We start from the raw sequence: 15,545 nt of genomic DNA on the forward strand, positions 1-15,545 counted from the left end.
AGAAGGGAAAAATAAACAAAGTATAAAATAATTAATTGGGTTAATTCGCAATGTTTCTCGCGCCGTACCATATACAACATTCAGCGTGCACGTCAGCGCGACACAATGTGCGACCAGAAGGCACACCACCCATTCCCCGGCACGTCAGCGCAGCTACAACGCAACGGAGGTCTCGTTCGTCAAACGCAGAGCACAGTGTTAGCCTCGGTTTGACGTTTTGTAAATTATGTGTACTATAATTTCACGGGTAGGTTCGTCCCGGTTTTTCTTGCAATATTCTTCCATTATTTCCCCCGTTCCCCCGCGTGTGGTTCTGGTCGGGCAATAATAATGAATGCAGCAGCCGAGCCGCCAGAATCTAATTTGAAGTTGCTCGGAAACATTAAAATTGGACAGCCACTTGAGAGAGCTCTCCTATCCGGTGGTGCGAGCGGTGTAAAAGCGTTGCATTTGTTTCAAGCGCGCTTCAACCGCAGCAGCCTAGCTGAAAACTCCTTTCAGCTTCTCGGCGCTGCGGTCGGTTAGCAAAATCTGTTCCGGGCAGACCGTTGCGGACGGGACCGGGGTAGGCAGGCAGCCAGGCAGCCAGGCAGGCCGTAAAGATATTTTCGTAAATTCGACCCAATGGGCGCGGTATGGTTTATGCGTTTTCATATTTCATGAGCCGCCGGGACGGGCTCATTACGGTCCAGAAAGCGAGAGGGCGGGTAAATGGGGGACAGGGCGGTTAAAAACACCGTGGCCCCGTTCTACCACGAGATTGAGGTTATTTAATTCGAAAAATGCAAGATTAAACGTCGCCTTGGGCATTGTTTACCGCCGGGTGGGGTATTACGACTTTCCCGATCCTTTTGAATGGTTGCTGGAAGGCGCGAGGGCAGCTGATGGTTAAAATTATCGAGCCAACAATTAATCATTCGTAATTGTTTAACTACTGTTTGATCCTTTGAACGATTTAGTATGAAACGAGGCGGAGACCGCGAAGCAACGATACCGTTTTCGCTATTTCGTGGTCTGTGCTTTAATGTTTCACAGTTTTGAAGATTTGGTCCATTGTTGTTGTCGTGATGATGGCGAATCAGAATTATTTTCTTGAGAAATTCTTTAACAAAACATTATTAAGATTATATTTCAGAATTTATCTGTCAACGCTTTGTACATCTTTTATCGCAAACATGGAAGAATGTTCTAAAATTGCAATCACCACAACACAAGGAAGACGTATAATATATTCTACAGTTTCATACACACGCACGTGCTTATAAATAATAATTAACACATGTCTTCCATCCCACGCACAATCCCAATTCCACCCACGCGAGAATCAAAAGTGTCCCTCCCTGTATTTAAAAAAAAAATCACATCCTTCATTCGCTCCATGCAGCGCGTGTACGGTTTGTCCCCCAGTGGAAAGGAAAACTGATTACACAGCAATCACCGACCGAGCGAATCAGAGGGTTTTACCGTTACAAACCGCGAGATATACACAACCTTCGCCCCATGAGCTTTGCTCGCCTCCGCACCACACCACACCTACACGCCAGCTGCCCAGACGGCAAAGGATATTGGGTTCGAGATGTCCCTTACTGGCGACCTTCATCGTCACGACTCGAAGTAACAACATTCAGGCTTTTTTGCTGAATAATCCCAAGAGAGACACAGACAGTGTGTGTGTGTGTGTGTGTGTGTGTGTGTGTGTATGTGTGTGTATAGTCCATCCTTACTATCCATTGCGTGTCGGAGGAGCAGCTGAACTAGTAGCCGCCTGCTAATATCATATAATCCTTTCCGTGGTTAAGGAACTCTTAGAAACCCGAAACGGAAACCCAAGGACACGCCGGCATTGGAGGGCCCCTGGCTCGTTGTTTTATTTTCCTTCCTTTACTGTGGCTGCTGGAATCACCCCACCCATGTTCAAAGGGCGTACGGTAACGGGAGCAAAAAGCAGGAAGCAGCCAACGTGAACCATAATTTATCATCCGTATGTCACGCGGGACAGTCGAGCCGTTGGAATCGCACCATGGGACGACACGCTCGGTTCCCGCTGACGATGACGATGGCCAATTTTTCTCCACTCCGGCAGTAGGGAGTGATATGCTTTAGTCCTACACGCTTTGCCGCACTGCTTCAGTGACGTTGGTCTGGTTATTTTTGTTTTACAAAACCACTGAATCAAGAATCGATGGACGGATTTCCCGGAATGCTTGCGGGCACATGGTTGTGTGCGCCTCGGGAGTCTGGAGAAAATCAGTCGTACGAATATTTGATCGCATTAACTCGGCTGGTTCGTGGTGGGGTACGATCTGTCTCGCGTGTCATGTTTAATCGGGAAGCGTTTCGCTCGCACAGTAAATGCGCTCATTCGAGCCGACACAAATCCCGGAAGGATGTGTTCAGACTGGAAATATTGTTACTAAATATGTTAGATACTACAATATAAATTACACCTGATAAAGATAATTTATTTTGAAATCAAACTCAATGCAGTGCGTGCTTTAAAATGAACCATAGTTCATAAGATCACCCACTACTTTGGATCACTTTTCGACGCAGCATCAAAAAGCCAAAAGCTCAAATTAAGCCATTGTCCACCGAATACGATGCTCATAGGAGCAATGGGCGCATCGTGTATGCTTTATAGCCCTATCCACTGTGCTGTAATAATTATCAGCCTCACACGAATGCTGCTGCTGCTGCTTGTGCTACCCGTGCAATCCTTCAGCAAGCAAGCTCTAATGCAAATAAATGCTGCTCTAACCTCCCGCCGTGAGCCGTTCCTCTCGCTCAGCATCGTGGGCAATGTGAATTTATTACAACCCCGCCGCCGCTTCGCCCCGCCTACCCTTCAGCCCCATTGCGACCGGAACACGGGCGCCACATGCCGGGCGAGCGTGCTAATGCTTCGCCAGGTGTTTGATGATGGGAGGCACAATTTTACTGCCTCATCACACTAAACGTACGCGCGCACCGCTCGCATCACTCAATGATCATCGCACCTCATCCCAGGACCGGCAATGTTTATTTGATTAGATACACACATACACAGGCTGGCACGCACATTCTCTCATCTTCCGGTCCCATTCGGCACTTCGGCAGAAGACAGCTCTCCTAAGACAGTGCGTTGTGTTCCAAGTGAACTGATGCTCCCGGTCGCCATGGTTTTAATTTATGTAATCTCATCCACCGTACCGGCTAATGACTAACAGCAAAGGGCACTCACGCATGCACGGCATGGAAATATGGTTCGAAGCCACTGGTAGCCCTGTCCCGTGCACTGCCTTGGAGTTAATCAAAGCTGTCAGCCGCGCGACGTAAATGGTAATCGATTTATGTGGTGAGATAATATCGAGCGCACACAATTAATATCGAATTTTACTTAAAGATCGATTAGCGGAGTGTGGAATGAGAGTGTGTGCTGTGGTAACCGTAAACTGGTGGTTCAAAATTTCAACGCGTTCGTAATGACCGATACACGTTATCAGTTGTGCAGAGTTAGTGAAATATTAGTGTATTAAAATGCTGAAAGTTTGGATATTTATTTACTTTACACTACTGAAAATGTCATCAAATCTTTCGAATGTAATTCAATGGTGTAAGAGTCGTAAAAAACTGTATAATTTATCCAGTTTTTACCATTCCTCGCTGGCAATGACGGCAATGACGCCAATACTGAGACGATCGACGGTTACCAACAAAATAATATTGTTAACGTCTTTTAACGAGAGTAAAAAAGTGTAGCTTATCAAAACAAAGATCTTAATGTGCCAAAGCCATATTCAAATGGCAATTCAGTCAGTCCATGAATCAATCTCGTAAGCCAAATATATGGGCCATTTTGCCTACATTCAATTGTACTTCCGAAGGAAATATTTGCCATATTTTATTTTCACTTTTGTATTTAGAACCCACGACCAGTGTTGCGAACGGTGATAGTCGTCGACATAAAATTTTACAAAATGATACTTTTTGAAGCATCGCATTCTAGATCCACGCATTCATTCGACAATCACGGAAAAAATATCATTTGACACGATGATATTTTTTCTGCTACAATCATTTGACTTTTTGATTTTGCCGTACCTCAAGTGAACTAGATCTTCATCGAAAATGGGTCCTTTTTTCGTGTTTTCGCGTGAATTTCTATACTCCTGTAAGAGAACACCATTTTCCTGGTTCACTGAGTGAAAATATCAAGTGGTGTAATGGCTTAGTATCGGTAAATGCACGATTAAGCAGTTCTGGATTCTCACTGAAAAATGTCAAATGACATTCATTTTACATTTTTTGCAATCATGTCATCGCAAAAGCATTGATTGTTAATGCACAAATGATTGTCGCTTTTGGAAAGTCGTGTCATGGTAACCATGAATATCATGATCAAAAAATGATTTTGACACCCGCTTACTGCGAATATCATACAAAAATGTCGACAATTAACAACACTGCCCACGACTGTCAATCATTGCAGATGCTTTACACTACGATGACGCAGCAAAAATCTAAAGAAACTCGCTATAAACTCTGTCTATTCTGGTACCACTGCTGCCGAGTGACAGCACAAAAGCTCACCAATGAATGAAGTAAATTTTAATAAGCAGCACCGTTTTGTTTTTTTTTTATATGAGCCCAACTTATTACCGGTGACGGCTGAATGAAAAGTCCAATAAACCCAACAAAGCCGGCCAAAGTGTTAAAAAGCTTCCAGCGGTCGCACCCAGAGTCGAAACGAAATCAGTGCCACAAAATAATACGATACAATGGTCCTACCACCACCAGCCACCACAATTGCACTAAAAATGCCGGCGGCACCATAATGAAATGCATTCACTTTCGGTACGAATGGAGTCCTGGTTGCCTTCTGGTCTGGTGCAGCAGCAGCACAGAGCTGCAATGATTTCTACTACCCTGTTTTGCACTCGCTCTGTCCTGCCCCGCCTGCTGCACCAAGCGAACACCGAGCAGAGCTCGCCAAAGTCAGGTTCAGTATGTCGCCCTAGAAAGTGCGGCAAGTCCAATGTCAGGCCCGCGTTGTCGGCTGCCATTTGCTCGCTAAGGACGCACACAGCCACACTGTACAGCTGGCGGGGTCGTGAAGCGTCCCGGTTTTCGTGCGCGGCATAAACTCGTTTCGTTAGAACTTTATAACTCCCGCCGCAACCGGCCAGCCCACGACATAAAAATGTTGGAAAACGGGCAAGGCAGCCGTTCTTCGTGGAAGGAGACTTTCTTTCTGAAAAAATAAAATAAAATAAAAAATAAAAGCGAACGTAATGGTCGATCCATCCGCGCGTCGGACGTTCATTATAAGCGACTGCCAGACACATGGTCGCTTGCGCTTGCAGCCAGCATCGGACGGAACAGTTGTGGCCGGTTGTGCTGTCGCCCACACGACCCCGAGGCAAAACTGCACACATACCAATGCTGCACGCGATCATTGTTACCCGTTGTCCTGCATTCTCTGGGGCGGCCGATGACGTTTATGGGAGTTTTCTTGAGCAATCGAGCAGAAATGGTCGAACGAGTTTTCGAGAACACTGCACCACATCTCGACAATTCACCATCCGCATCCAGGCAGAGCTCGATGGAAAGGTCGGCTCGAGTGCTTTTGGGGGGCGAAAAGACTATTTGACGTAAATTGGCAACCGACCCTCGACTTGAGAATGGGATGATAAGAGCGTGGAGGTGAAGATACATCTTAATCTCCCTTTCTAGCATTCTTCTTCATCGCCGAAGCAAGAAGAGCAAAAGAAGGCGACCACCAACGGCTCCAAACAGCTTCCGATCGTCCGTCACGTTGTCGAACGTTGATTTGGTACGACATGGATGGAGAGCACAGCAGAGCAGCGAGAGTGCCAATAATGTGTTTTGATGCAGCAAGGAGTATCGAACGGTTCCTTACCTTTCTGAGGCATTGCTGAACAATAATAGAACGGACAGGAACATCGAACTGCTCAGTCTGTCGCTTGGTTCCAACTCGATGATTGTAACGATTTTGCTCTGGTTAATGGTTATCTTGAGCTTGTTTTCTTACCATTGCCCCCGAAGTATTCGTTTAGTGGGCGTTTCAAATCCTTCAATTGCTCGATTTGAACATAAAATCGATCCTGTTTGATAAGCCATCATCGGAATTCCCAGACCCTCACCAGACAGGTCGACTTTTATGTATGTTACATAAATAATCGCTCCTCTCCCTCGCGTGGCTTGTACTAATTAAAAACTTATCACACCAGCATGTGTGCCTATGCCAGGTGGAATGGGAGTGGTTTGTCCGGTGGAAAGATTTATTATACGTTAGGGTAGGGTCCACTGGCACGCCACACAAAGTGGGTCATGCGTCACCAGAGGAAAGCCTATGATGTTCGAGTTCAGTCGGTGACTTCGGCTACAACTGTCTCAAGTTCATGCAACATCAATAAGAAGTTCAAAACGCGGGCTAGGAGAGCGCCCCAGCTTTCTTAACAAGCACAGGCTTATTTTTTAATGAAGGAAACTTTTCGGCAACCTACAACTCTATCGCACTTATTCTGCTTCTTTGAAACTTCCTGTGGGCCCGTCTCTCATTCTCTTTTTATGTTTTTGTGAAGCATAGCAAACTCGTCTAGAAAACTTTATCCGAAACAAATCTGTAAGCCTACCAACACATACAAACAATAAACATGACACATAACTTCTTGCCCAGGATGAACTAATCGCTCGCGCCGTGTGACAGTGTCGTCTTTGACTTTACCTTTATCCTTTACACATCCACACACACACACACAGACATGAATTTAACATACGTTCCCTGACGGCAACAACCAAACCGTGCTACCGTGCCAGCTTTATCATACAAAAGTTCGCCTGCTTTTTTGCTGTAGGATTTCTTTTTGAATACGTGGCACCATTTTCACAGCGACAAAGTACATCCAGGGCAGCAGAACAAGAAAAAAGGTTGGAACAAATAATACGATGCAATCAGAAACTTGTGCAAACACACACGGGACGGGAGTGCGGCTCGGTGTACCGGCACTCCTGCCACCGAATCGGCCCAGTCACCCCTTTGCTTCTTTATTCATTGTTTCATTTACATTTTGCACCGATATGCACCATCGCGCGTCCCACCCGGGGAAGGTAAACCCCGCTTTGGTCGGGACACGGGCAGCATCAGTAGCAGCATCACCTTGCGAAACATCGGAACACGCCCGGAACTGTGTGTGCATTTCGGTATCGGGGCACCATGGAGCGACAACATTTGCATACTTTCGATGCGAAACAAAACAATGATTGCAAATGAAGTTCAATCGCAAACATTCGATGCAGTTGGGATTGCTAAATGGGGTAGTGGTGGTATATTGAGGTGTGCGGTCGCTCGGTAGTAACGGACAAAAAATGCGCCCATGTCCAGGCCAGGTTTCCCGGGCTCTGAATATTACAATGTTGCGGTTACGGTAGCGTACGGTAAGCACGAGTCGCAATCGATTCCAAAACGATTCGATGAAGGTAGGTTGATTATTAAACAAACAGTACTCTTTGATGCTAAGATGAACGCGTTGGAGTTCCAGATCCAGATACGGCACTGTAAGCGATTCGAAACTCTTCGAGAAGTGTCTACATTTTTGCACAGTTCTTAAAAGTCATGTGTGGGGTTGTATGGTGTATTTCTTCTTACGTGAAGTTCTAGTACTATAGAATGTCCAGTTGATGTCCAGTAACTGTTTTGTAAGCTTGTTCTACTGTCATCGGCTGACTGTAGAGTTACACAAGTTAAGATCTGGGTATAATTATAGAGAGCATGCTCTACCTTCAAGACACCCACAGCAGACTTCGCTGGGCATGAGATCTTGGTCGTGGTTACTTGTACCGGTAGATGGAGTTAGATCATTGGTTACGTCGCTAGATCCCATATAACTACTGCTGTAACATTTTCCAAAATTTTAAACATGATCCTTCTACAGAACATGACCTTATCATTTGCAAAGTTCGATGTATCATCACGAGCATCACACGTTATTCAGAGAATCCTACTCGACGTATTCTGTATTACATTGACAGAGCACCGTGGTGCTTATTTCGCAATTTTTATTAAACTCAAACTAAAACCATATTATAGCAAAAGTTCACAAAAAACAGAGTACAACAAAACAAAAAGGCTCTCAGTCAGGGGTCTCCCAACTTTTCAGTTCACCGGCTACATTTCTTCGCCATTTTGAGGACCATTTGGACGTTACCCTTAGGTAATGGGTGAACTTTTTATTCTCTTTTTGATAATAAAATGCTACTCTACACTACAACTACATATATCAAATTTCTTCAGCATTATGTTATTAAAGCTTGATTTTCATTTCTTGTAGTTCCGCTTGTGGGCCTTAGTTTGGAGGCCGCTGCTCTAAAACATTTTCCATGTACACCTACCCGAGAAAGAAATTTTCCCAATTTATTCTGGCTTATATTGAAATAATTGCGCGCAATTCTGCGTACATTGACATCAATTCCTAATTTACAACATACTGAGTTCGTTCGGGTAATCAATATGTACATTTTGCCACCACTGTTGTTCACCTAATGCCTTTCAACATTTGGTCAGCGCTCTATGTGTGTGTGTGTCTGTTATGAGAAATAATCATCTCCCGCACCACGCACACAACGCGCTTTTAAGCACAATTAGGTCGGCAAATTAATTGCATTCCTAGCCAGGCAGTCTGCGGCCAAAGAACCCCCTCCTCCCTCCCCTCCCCCCTTCCCCTGAAACCACTAATAAATGTAGAACGGCACGCTCTAATGCAATTACTTTGCTATTGAACTTTTCACCCGCGTTGGGTGTGGTTTGGGGAACAATTTGCGACAACAAAATGCGAATTTCATCCACACTCTCTGCTTCGAACATACAACAACAACTTTTGAAAGACGATGTTGAGATCCTAAAAAAACACTTATTTTACTTAGAATAGGGAAATGAATATTCGAGTGGCCAGAATACGACCTTATCCTTATCGGAAAAATGTGAAGAAGCAATGCTGTCTTGTGTTGGGTCTGTTTTTTTAAAGGATCTTTCCATTTGCTTTTTGACACACAGTGCAAAAGACGGCGTACTAGTATATCGACTCCATTTCCGGAAAATACAACGGCAAATGGAAAGCACGATAGCACGTTTCTGTCGAATTTAATAACGAGAAAAAGTGGTTCGATTTCGAAGCTCTCGTCACCCCCACACACACACACACCCATACCGCGATTCGGCAAAGCATAATGCTGGGCTCTATTTCGTATCTATCGTCCTTTACTGCGAAGCGCTTTTTTGGAGCTTCATGGAACAGAAATCCTGCAGCCGGCATCAAATCCATCCCGGCCAACGGTCGTGACCAGGGGGTAAGGTAACGAGCTGATCGGGGAGCCGCTGGAGTGGATGAAAATGTAATAACATTGGAATGCGTAACATGCATTCCTTCCCCTATCCCTTGATGCTGCTGTCCTACATACTAGAATCGGATGTCTGACATGTTTCTATATCGCGCGGATTTGTTTTAACTGCCACAAAAGCAGTGCAAGGTTGAGAAATTAGTAGAAGCGCGCTCCTGTCCTTACCCTCCAGACGACAAGACACAGTTCGACAGTCAGCTTGACGGACGTGTGTTTGTGTCTTGCGCTCGTTTTCGCTGGCGTACCCTGCCGCATCCGGTTGCGTATGGGGTTGCGATAAGCTTAAACTTTATCTTTCGCTTTCCCGCGCACAGCACCACGCGCACAAACCACGGACGAACCGCGGTGGAGGTGACCCCATGCACAAGTTATCAGCCCGTTTCAAGCGACGGTAAACAATAAACACGATCCGCAGTGTAGTAAAAAAGCGGGTTGTGTACGCTCGCCTTACTTGCTGTGTGTCTTTTTGTCTACGGGAAACACGAATCTGTACTTTATCTTGATGGCATTCGTCAAGATGGGTTTAAAAAATTGGCTCTGGATAGCACCGGCCCCAAATCGCAATTTTACGGCACAATCTGTCGGGAGGAGAGGTATTGTATTTCGAGCCCTTACCTTGTGTGTTATTTGCTCGCTGGAAATGATTGCTGCTGGCTCGGCTTTTTTTTTTGCCTGCTTCTTTGCTAGGTTGCTGAGGCCGGTCCGTTTGCCGGTCCGCTCACTTCACGTCCAGCCAGCTGTAGCTTGGCGAGATCGGGACAACTTTCTGCACACTTTCGCACGCGCGACCGTCGCAGCAGTAGCCAACGCTCATGGCGTTCGCTTCGTCCCGCGAATCTTCAAACGTGCAGCTCAACCTTGATGATGATGATGATGATGATGCGCCAGCACCACTGATTCACGGCCAGAATTCGGATAAGCGCCTCGAGATGTCACACACACACTCACTCACTCAACTTGGTACGAAGAACACGAAACTCGAAAGGTCGGCAACTTCGCGCGCTATTAAAGCCACCCAAAAACACACCCTTTCTCCCTTTTCCCTTTTTTCACTTTATGCACACACTTACACACTTTTTGCACACCTATCCTCCCCCCACTGCTCTCTACATTATCAGTTTCATGCTTTAATGCTGCGTGTAGCCGGCTTGCCGAAGGTGTGGAAAAAACCTACACTCCGTTTTGAGCGGGAATACAATGGAAAAAAATGATGGTGAAAATTAAAGGTGTCAGAGAGACAAGCCAGCGGAATCAAAGTGTAAACCGAATCCGAATCATCCATCAGCGGCATACAGGAGAACTGACACTTTTGGCATCGTTCGTGTTAACAACCCGTAGAGCCGTTTTTTGTTTCCGTTTTTCTTTTTTCATCCCATCGCTACAGGGTTTCTCGAGCCAGCTGGTGGTACATCATGGCAAATATAAAATGGATTTCACACAATATCAAGAGTGACTCGATGAAACTTTGGCCTCGTGGAAGCACAATGTTGACAATGTAAAAATGAGATTTTCCAGATTGAAGATGAAGCTTACAATGTTAAGCTAGAGACTGAGAGAAACCCTGTGCATTCGGTGATAGAAATCACATTTCAGTTTTTCTGCTGAGATTTTCCCTTTTTTCTCTTCGACCTAGAGCACTTAACGCATCACTCACACACACACACACACACACACACACACACACACACACACACACATACGCCGATCTCAGTTAGGGATTGTTTTTCAGAAGTCGATTTGTTTGTACTAAAAGCTGGTCCCGAAACTGGACACCGGTTTATTTTATCCGGGTTATGTTTGTATGTATGTGTGAGTACGTCTGTGTGTGTTTGTAGATCGAAAGAATTCGGTTGAAGAGAGGAAAAATCCCTATTCTGCCCCAAACAGTAGCGCACTTAACTGTACCACGAAGAATTCGGTTTTACCACGGAGACGGTTTGGCTTAAGAGGGGAGGTCAACCAACAAACACAAGCGGAGCGGGGGCCAAAACGACCCAAACCTCAGTGGTCTGAGTGACGTCGCCATACTCGAGGTCATGCCCGGTTTCACTGGTCGAGGTGTTTTAATGGCGAGCGGAGGGAAAAACAACCGAAAATACAACACACAACGAAAAAACTCAAACCTCGAGCTGATGTAAACACTGGACGGGGTTGGTTGGAGTATCCCCAGCACAGAAAGAGCAGAGGAAAGGGTTGGGTAACTTTGTCCTCTCCCGCTCCCCTCTCGCCCCCTTCCCACACGCCGTCGACCGTTTGATGTTCGGGCTGCTTGATTTCGGTAGCCATGGCGGCACTGCACCCAGCACCCATCGCTCCACTCTCACCAACGCTTTTGGCCACTTGTGTTTTTGCTTGTTTATGGTTTCAAGAACGCGCCCCGGTGTGCGCACTTTCGCGCTTAGCACAAGATCATCCCCAACGGCGTTCGGCGATCGAAAAAAAAAGAAACATTTGAAAGGGAAAACGAGCGTAACACGCGGGGGAAAATTGAAACGGAACACCTGACCTACGAGCTGCGAGCTACGATGGGCTCTCTCCGACGGGTGACGGCTACTAAGATGGATTGCACATTTTCATCCAAGTACACGTACAGACACACATGATGACTCCGTGCTGTGGTGAAAGTTGAAAAGAGGAAGGAGGGGGCGAATAGAAGAAAAAAACCACGCCAGTACAGACGCGCCGGACTTAAATTTCCCGGTCCGATCGCGCCGTACCTACCGGTCGGTTTGGGGTCCGCCGCACCAACACGCGCTTACGCGAACCCTTCGAATCGGATCCATATGGTAGCTTCCCCGTACCCGGTCCCGTCACCACACACAGCACAGTTACAAACAAACGCGCGCGCTCGTGGTGAAACGGAAACCAAACTACACGCGCTCACACCGTTTGATGTGAAATGCGAGCAAAAGCAAAATAGGTTGCAGATGTTCCCGTCCGGCACACCGGAATACAAATAGATGACACCAGCAGCAGCAGCAGCAGGAAAGAGAGAAATAAAAAAAAACGGGTAGATACGCGCGAACGCTCACACAAACACGCACAAAAAGGGAAAGGCAAAGTTCAGATCGATGATGACGATAAACCGAAACCGTCCGAGCAATCGATGCAGCGTGTAAATAGAGGCGTTCTTGATGTTGGTGCTAGTTTTCGACACAGGAGACACGTCGTTTGCGGCACCTTCATCCATCCCACCAGTCGTTGTACACCATTTTGCAACAATACACACTGCCGCGGTCTTCTTCGATCGTGCCACGCTCTGCAAGGACGTGGGTACGCTCTTTTCACGTTTGTTCCTCAGTTGACCGGTAGCCCACGGGAAACCGGTAAACCTCACGCTTGTCGCGAAACACCGAAACACAAGAAATAACCCGAAAACGCACCGTGTTTCTTCCGGCTGACCAGAGCAAAATGGCCCAGAGTGTCGAAACCAGAATTGCACACCGTTTGGTAGACACGCTCATACACACACACACACGCACACACACGAGCACTCACACGCTGCAGCACTGTCTAAGCCCCAAGAAGCGCAACCGATCGCGGCAACCATTCGTAGTAAACTGGAAGAGCGAGAGCGTTAGCCGGAGCTTACTAGATTACTATAGGAGCGGCGCCTTTCTTCACTGCTCGAAAACCAGCTGCTCGAACGCGGCCAGCGCGCGCGTTCCCCTATTCGCGCGAAGATAAAATGTGCGTGCGAGCAAACCCGAGCGCCTCACAGAGAGAGAGAGAGAGTGAAAGAGAGCGCGCGTTGCCCCGACTCTCTAACGCGTACCATGCGTTCGGGGCATTCCCCTGCGAACGTGTGTCCGTCCGTGTGCACGTGTGTGCGGGTGTTAGATGCTAACAGGAGCAGAAACCGCAACGCAACCCGGTAACCATCGGGACGGCTTTTTCTCCCCAGGCGGTGGCCTTACGTTCGGCAAGGATACAGAATGGCGTCTGTTTTGTTTGTGTGCTGCGTGTAGCCAAACAGGGTCTACAAAATCGAATAGAAAAAATGTGGAACACAACGAGTTGTGTGTTTGCGTGTGCGCGCGCGCGCATAAACCATCGTTTCGTTGCTCATGGTTTCGGGTTTCGGGATTTTCACGTGCTGCTGTCCGTCCGCGTCGGGTCCGGGTCGGGTTGTTGTTGTCGTCGGTGGGTTGCGACCGCGACCACGCTTCTGTTTACACACGGCGCTGATATGACGGTAGCGAACGTGACGTGCGTGAACGGTCGCTTGCACTAGCCGGCTTGCAGGATAGCTTGCAGGAAGAGAAAGAGAAAGAAAGAGAGACGCCGACGACGACGACGACACCAAGAAAACCAATAGATGTAGGGTACCTTTGTTGAGGAGGCCACAGCTTATCAGTGATATGTTGCTGTAGCGCATTTTATACAAAACACCCAAAGCGATAGAGGGAGAGACCTTTTTGACACTTTCTTTGGGCGATGTGTGTCTTTCTTTGTGTGCGTTTCGGGTGAAGGGGAGAGAGCCGGGCGGGGGCTGTATGGAAGTAACAAGATATGCAAAGTTGTTGCAAAAGAGAAGCCCTTACCGTTTTGCTCGCGGATTCCAAAACAGAGACCAAAACCGTCCCGATGGTAAACATCGCAAAACCATTGTCCCCTTACTTGGTTGGTTAAACAAGGGAACGAGTGGTGTAGACGGTGTGGGTAAAGGATCAATCGTACGTCAACATAGTATGGTGTAGACATTTTTAATGATAATCATTGATCGGAGTATTAAACCTGCCTCTTTGCTATTGTTTGGTAGGATGTATAAGTCGCAATAGCAAGTATGTAAGCTATTCTGTTTCCGATATGCAACCTGTAAACGTGAATATTGAAGAATTGATCGTCTCGAAAAGCATGATAAAGAATTTCAATATCCATGAAATAAAATCATCCAATTCTAGAATCAAAATATCTACCATCCAAACAAGAGGACTATCCTATCAAACATAATGTTAACATCCCAGGCCAGATTCCATATGGCACCCTGATTGCACAACCGTAGCAGCCATATTTGACGATCAGCAAAATAACAGGCCCCAAAACATTAACCCAATCCCTACACCAAGCGCAAGTTTACGAGACAATAACACAAAAACAAAACAAAAAATATAAATATACATGCATTTCTTGAACGCCATCTACCCACCCGGAACACCAACAATGCTTCCCTCGAACTTCGTCTTCAACTTCCCATTACACCACACTCCAAGGTCTATGACGTCATGCCTCCTTTAGATCGTTACACTCTATTTCCTGCCAATCCAGCCCAGCTTTTCCGTTTCCAACTTCCCATTTTACGCCACGCTAAAATACTACACCAACACAAACACACACACACACCATTTTGGGCGACGAAGTAGTTTCGTACCAGCACCGGGTCGGAACTTCCGCGTCAGGACATTATTCCGCGCGTCCTCACATTTGCCATTTATGTGTGTGTGTGTGTGTGTGTGTGTGTGTGTGTGTGTGTGTGTGTGTGTGTGTGTGTGTGTGTGTGTGAGGCGTTGAACTGATGGCGTAATAAATTTTGCTTCCATTGCTTCTGCTCCTTCTTCTTTCCTCACCGAAGGAGTGTGCTTCTGTTTTGCCCTTTGGTGTAATCAACCTAGTGGTTTTCTTACCCCTGTTTTTTTTTTCTATAAGCGTGGCGCCTCCATCTGTGCCTACTTGGATGGGAGTGTTGAGAGCTTGCTGACGTAAATGTGCGTATGTATGATTGCACGTGGATGGTGTGGTATCCCGCGAACTCGCCCGAAGGTGAATCGCCCCAGCGAACTCCGGAAAGACCTGTCCAGACAGTGGCTGATGCAAAGAAAGGGTGTGGAAAGGTTTTTTCAATCGCCTTTGCATGCAATCCTTAATGCCAATAGCGTAGTCGTTTGCATTTGTAATTCGACGTGTCTTCACAACGCAAAGGAAATAAGGATATAAGATCAAACGTTATTCTTCAAATTTTCCTATCAATATTGATGATCTAGATAAATTTTGCATGCTTCACAGATTTCATTACTGAGGAAAGGCCACCCAATAAACTCTAAAACTCAATGTTTAACACTAACTGGGTAGACTACAGGAAGAAGCGAGGAGTTAAAAACTTTCTCCAAAAATTTGACGCCAAACAAATGATCCGAACAGAGAAACTTTTG

General features: G+C 46.4%; 1 protein-coding gene across 2 annotated transcripts in view; it reads right to left on the bottom strand.

The window, feature by feature from the left end:
• The window catches only part of LOC120893592 (diacylglycerol kinase 1), an 82,518-nt gene extending 69,534 nt beyond the window's left edge, over window positions 1-12,984 (bottom strand). Inside the window, exons 1-2 of one of the 2 annotated variants that reach the window (XM_040295569.1) lie at window positions 12,895-12,984; window positions 10,012-10,566 (exon numbers count right to left, since the gene is read on the bottom strand). The gene's annotated coding sequence lies outside the window, so the exon portion shown is untranslated. Of the gene's footprint in view, window positions 1-10,011; window positions 10,567-12,779 lie in introns of both variants that reach the window. The other variant, XM_040295568.1, reaches the window with a different exon arrangement.
• Window positions 12,985-15,545: the final 2,561 nt, after the last annotated feature.

Source organism: Anopheles arabiensis, chromosome 2 (assembly GCF_016920715.1).
Source record: "Anopheles arabiensis isolate DONGOLA chromosome 2, AaraD3, whole genome shotgun sequence".
Lineage (NCBI taxonomy): Eukaryota > Metazoa > Arthropoda > Insecta > Diptera > Culicidae > Anopheles > Anopheles arabiensis.